The sequence below is a fragment of the Triticum urartu genome, chromosome 1A, assembly GCF_056163025.1.
Source record: "Triticum urartu cultivar PI428250 chromosome 1A, HENAU_Tu73, whole genome shotgun sequence".
Taxonomy (NCBI): Eukaryota; Viridiplantae; Streptophyta; class Magnoliopsida; order Poales; family Poaceae; genus Triticum; species Triticum urartu.
The window spans coordinates 138,607,089-138,613,106 of record NC_141873.1 but is presented as its reverse complement, the minus strand read 5'-3'; the positions used below and the strand labels follow the sequence as shown (position 1 = coordinate 138,613,106).

Below are 6,018 nucleotides of genomic sequence, written 5' to 3'. Positions count from 1 at the left end.
CCGTGATCAACTCAAGGAGGGAGACATAGAGATTTTCAAGGTACATACGGATCTGAATGTTGTTGCAGACCCTTTGACTAAGCCTCTTCCACGAGCAAAACATGATCATCACCAAGACTCCATGGGTGTTAGAATCATTAATATGTAATCTAGATTATTGACTCTAGTGCAAGTGGGAGACTGGAGGAAATATGCCCTAGAGGCAATAATAAAGTTGTTATTTATATTTCCTTATAACATGATAAATGTTTATTATTCATGCCAAAATTGTATTAACCAGAAACTTAGTACATGTGCGAATACATAGACAAACGGAGTGTCCCAAGAATGCCTCTACTTGACTAGCTCGTAAATCAAAGATGGTTAAGTTTCCTAACCATAGACATGTGTTGTAATTTGATGAATCGGATCGCATCATTAGAGAATGATGTGATGGACAAGACCCATCTGTTAGCTTAGCATTATGATTGTTTAGTTTTATTGCTATTGCTTTCTTCATAACTTATACATATTCCTCTGACCATGAGATTATGCAACTCCTGAATACCGGAGGAACACCTTGTGTGCTATCAAACATCACAACGTAACTGGGTGATTATAAAGATGCCCTACATGTGTCTCCGAAGGTGTTTCTTGGGTTGGCATAGATCGAGATTAGGATTTGTCACTCCGTGTATCAGAGAGGTATCTCTGGGCCCTCCCGGTAATGCACATCACTATAAGCCTTGCAAGCATTGTGACTAATGAGTTAGTTGCGGGATGATGCATTATGGAATGAGTAAAGAGACTCACCGGCAACAAGATTAAACTAGGTATGATGATACCGACGATCGAATCTCGGGCAAGTAACATACTGATGACAAAGGGAATGACGTATGTTGTTATGTAGTTTGACCGATAAAGATCTTCGTAGAATATGTAGGAACCAATATGAGCATCCAGGTTCCACTATTAGTTATTGACCAGAGATGTGTCTCGGTCATGTCTACATAGTTCTCGAACCCGTAGGGTCTGCACACTTAACGTTCGATGATGATGATTTGTATTATGAGCTATGTGTTTTGGTGACCGAATTTTGTTCGGAGTCCTGGATGAGATCACGGACATGACGAGGAGTCTCAAAATGGTCGAGAGGTAAAGATTCATATATTGAAGGTTATATACGAACACCGGAATGGTTCCAAAGAAGTTCGGGGATTTATCGGAGTCCCAGGAGGCTATCGGAACCCCCTGGGAAAGTTAATGGGCCTAATGGGCCATAGTGGAGGACGGGAGGCAGGCCATGGGAGGTGCCCCCCTTGCCCAATCCAAATTGAACAAGGGGAAGGGGCATGGCCCCCCTTTCCTTCTCCTTCTCCCTCATTTCCCCTTCCCCCCTCTCTGTTGGAAGGAAAGGGGGGCCGAATCCTACTAGGACTGGAGTCCTAGTAGGACTCCTTACCCACGGCGCGCCACCCCTAGCCGGCCAGCTCCTCCTCCCCTCCTTTATATACGGGGGCGGGGGGCACCCCAAAGGCACAACAGTTGTTCTCTTAGCCGTGTGCAGTGCCCTCCTCCACAGTTTACTCCTCCGGTCATAGTGTTGTCGTGCTTAGGCGAAGCCCTGCGTGGATCACATCACCATCACCGGCACCACGCCGTTCTGCTTTCTGAACTCTCCCTCGACCCTCTACTGGATCAAGAGTTCGAGGGACGTCATCAAACTAAATGTGTGCTGAACACGGAGGTGCCGTACGTTCGGTGTTTGGATCGGTTGGATCGTGAAGACGTTCGACTACATCAACCGCGTTAATGTGACGCCCGGATAATTAAGCTAGAGTAACCCTCTAATAATGATGCCATGTCATCCTAATTAATTTTTTGTTAAACCGCACTCGTTTCAAAATCAATGCAAATACAAATTCTACTAACTAGTGAAATTTCTATTTCTTTAAACTATCCAACAAAAATGTTCGTTGGGTTGCAGATAATCACTATTTAATTATCATGTGGAAACAAACATTATTTGAGTTAATAAAAAACCCTTAACCTATTTAAAATAGGGCTAGCAACTTTAATTATACACACTTAAATTCAAAAACATAAATCGAACGAATTCCTTTAGACCCCAAACCTTTTGTGGTAGCCTAGTATAGTACATAGTCATTATGTGCAAATTTTCCATTTAAAACTAAATTCATTTGGTGGCCGAGGTAAATAGAACAGTAGCTATCTTTTTTTACAAAAAATGTAAGTTACAAAAACTACTATGAATGGTAGCCCACTACTACAGTGCAGCCCAGCCCACATCGGCTGGCCTTTTCATCTACGTCTCAACAGAGAAGGAGGCAGAGGCCATGGCGTGGCCTCAGCACACCCGCCCATGGCGCGGATGGCCACACGTCGAGCATCCGCCGGCAAGCCGAGAGGATAAGGGACCACCCTCGTCCCTGGATCGAACTCTAGCCCTATCTTTTCCTTCCTCGCCCCTCTCTCGCTCGATCCCATCTCCACCCGAGCGTCACCGTCGTCATGCCGCCTCCATAGCCGCGGCCACCGTCGTCCCCTCGCCCACTGAGCGCGTCCTTCCGCTCCATCGTCGACCACTGCCTCAACCACAACCACCAGATGTAGCAGGGAGCCCCTACATCGACCGGATCGAGGTCATCTTCAACCTCCGCACCGCCGCTCACCGTCTTCGATTCGGCCTCACCGGAGCCTCCTCGAGCCCGCTTTGCTCACCTACAGGATCGATATGATATCCTCTCCCTGTTCCCCTTTTCTTTCCCCTTGAATTCGTCGTTGTTTGGCCGTCCCACGTGTTGGCCGCCATGACAGGGAGCTCGGCTCCGTGCCCCTGTTCACTGCTCTATTGTCGCGGCTGTGGCCGCGCTCCCCTGCTGCTGGCCGTGCTCGCCGTGAGCCCCTGCGTGCCCAGCCCACGCCCTCACTCGGTCCTGTCCGCGCACACGCCAGCACGCCGTCGCGCCCGCCGCTCCCTGGCCGCGCCAAGGCGCGTGCCCACAGCCTCCTGCGCGCCCCGCCTCGCCTCTCCCTGCTTGTTGCTTGCCCCGCTGCCGCTGCTCTACTATTGCTTGCTGCCGCTTCCCCTGCTGTTGCTCTCTACACATGGCTGCCTGCTGCATCCCGGCCATGCCACGGCCTTGGCCATGCGCATGTGTGCGCTTTGTGCGTGATGCACAGCCACACAGTGGCCGGCTTGTGCCTCTGCACATGGCCAGCCCAATTAATTAGTGCCTAATTAAATGTAGTTAGGGGTAATTAGTGTTAGGGTAGCTACTAGCGTAAGGCATGCAGCCCCCCCATTTAAATTAGTTACTTGTTTTATTAACATTTGTGCCAATGACATGTGGGTCCCCTATCTAGTTTGACTAGTTAAACTGTTGACTGGGTTGACCCAGTCCATGACACGTGGGTCATGTTTGACCCAGCTGACCAGTCAATAGTTGACTGGTCAAATGCTGACTGGACCCCCTTGACCCCACCTGCCAGCCACACATACATTCTGTTGGGTACAACTCTGGGTACCCGTAGCAATTTATTCTTTTAATTTCGAATTAAAATTAAATCCAGAAAAAATTAGAAAATTGATTAAAACTTTAAGAATTAATATAAATAATCTGTAGCTTGGATGAAAAACTTTGTACATGGAAGTTGCTCAGAACGATGAGACGAATTCGGATACGCAGCCCGTTCGTCTGCCACACACCCCTATCATATCGAACACGCAACTTTCCCCCTTCGGTCCTTCTGTCCGAAAACGCGGAACACCGGGAATATTTTCCCGGATGTTTTCCCCCTTCGCCGGTATCACCTATCCCTGCGTTAGATCTCCTAGCACCGCGTATTGCCATGTTATGCTTTGTGTTGCTTTGATTGCTTTATTATTTATTGTGTTCCCCCTGTTACTTCTTTCCGGTAGACCCCGAGACTGCCGGCGACCCCCAGTTCGACTACTGTGTTGACGACCCCTCTCTCTTTGTAAGTGCATCTAGTGCCACCCCTAGTTGGTTTTGGAGTATTGACGACAAACCTAGTTGAGGGACTAATGTGTTTGTGAGAATTGCAGGATAACACAGGTAGAAGTCCCTCATTGATTCGGTTTTCCTACCAGAGATGACCCCTAAAAATGTATGAAGACATTGAAGTCAAAGGTGGTATATGAAGATATTCACATTGAAGACTATGACAAGAGAAGACACCACATGAAGCCTATGGAGCTCGAAGACTTAGATCTTTCGTAGTTCTCCTTCTGTGTTGAGTCATAGGAACCACCGTACTGTTAAGTGGGGTCCAAGAGAACCATTCAGAATGACTGAAGTGATGCTTAAACAAAACCTATGTCTTCGAGTGAAGACTTTGAGAACGAATCTTGTCCAGAGTCGGGCAAGTCAGCTTTGCTTGTAGGCCAAGTAAAGTTGCCGTGTGAGTTTGAAATTTGACCGTTGGAACACGTGTCAGTTCCTTAGTGACCCAGGGTCATTTCAGACAAATCAGGTCGGGTTGCCAAGTGACTATAAATAGCCCACCGCCTACAACCATAAACGGTTGGCTGCTCAGATTCAGAGTACGGCTTTTGTCGTTTGAGAGCAACCCACCTCGAAGCCTTTGAGAGAAAATTCCTTGCGAGGATAAAGCCCTAACCACCCAGAGCCAAAGAGAACTAGGCATCACTTAAGTCTTCTTGTCTGTGTGATCTGAAGACTTATTACACTTGAGGACTGTGCATCCTTCAGCCGGTTAGGCGTCGCGTTCTGAGCATCCAAGAGACATTGTGGATTGCCGGTGAACGAAGTCTGTGAAGGTTTGGGAGTCTACCTTGAAGACTTACCAGATTGATTGGGCGAGGTCTGTGTGACCTTAGCCCAAGGGAAATACGGTGAGGACTGGGTTTCCTGAGCTGCGTGTTCAGAACTGGGTGTCCGGGACTGTGTGTCCTAAGGTTTAAATACCTAGCCGCCCTAACCAGATGTACAGTTGTCACAGCAACTGGAACTGGTCCAACAAATCATTGTCTTCAGCGAGTCACTGGTTTCATCTTCCCTTCCCTTTACTTACTGTTACTCCTTGTGAAGTCATTGTATGTTCGCACTATCTTTTGTCTTCACTGAGTGACTGCGTGTTCTATGTGGCTTCACAATATCTTCCTACCTGATCCTTACTACATTGCTGCTATTAGTCATTGTGCTTTCACTCTATTGAATACTTGACTATGGCTTGCCTAGTGTAGTCTACCTTCCGCTGCAGGGTAATAGGTTTATTTCTATCATTTGTCTTCATAACTTCCACGTTTTGAAGACTTTCATAAAAATCGCCTATTCACCCCCCCCTCTAGTCGATATAGCGCACTTTCAATTGGAATCAGAGTAAGATGCTCCCTTGTTCTGTGTGATTCAGTTTAACCACCTGAAGTTTTAGCTATGTCGATTGCAGGGATAATTAAAGTCTCCGCTGCGTGCCCAGTCTTCGATGGAACTGAATATCCCTACTGGAAGAATAAGATGCGCATGCATCTTGAAGCCATTGACGTCGACCTATGATATGTCGTCAAGAACGGCGTTCCCAAGGCTGGAGAAGGTGTCACTGCTGCTGATGTCAAGAAGTTCGTTCAACTGGACTCTACTGCCAAGAATATCATCTGTGGTCATCTGACCAAAGGACAGTATGGCCGTGTGAGTGCTTTGGAAACATCTAAGCTGGTCTGGGACTGGCTCTCCAAGGTCAATGAAGGCGTCTCAACCCAGAGAGATCAGAGAATCAGTGTCTTTCGCAACCTCTTCAACCGCTTCAAGCGAAATGACAATGAGAATGTCCAGCTCACATTTGACCGACTCACTGACATCACAAATAAGCTTCAAGCCCTCAGCGCTACTGAGATCACCAAACATGAAATCGTCAAGACACTACTGAGATCACTTGATAGTTCGTTTGACACCCTAGCCTTGATGATTCAAGAACGTCCTGATTTCAAGACACTCGATCCGTCTGACATACTTGAGAGGCTCAACACACATGAGT

General features: G+C 47.3%; 1 long non-coding RNA gene across 1 annotated transcript; it reads left to right on the top strand.

Annotated features, from left to right (window-relative positions):
• Positions 1-1,798: 1,798 nt before the first annotated feature.
• Positions 1,799-5,094, top strand: LOC147990382 (uncharacterized). Its single transcript, XR_015599373.1, has 2 exons — positions 1,799-3,981; positions 4,070-5,094. It is a non-coding gene; the product is annotated as an uncharacterized LOC147990382 (long non-coding RNA).
• Positions 5,095-6,018: the final 924 nt, after the last annotated feature.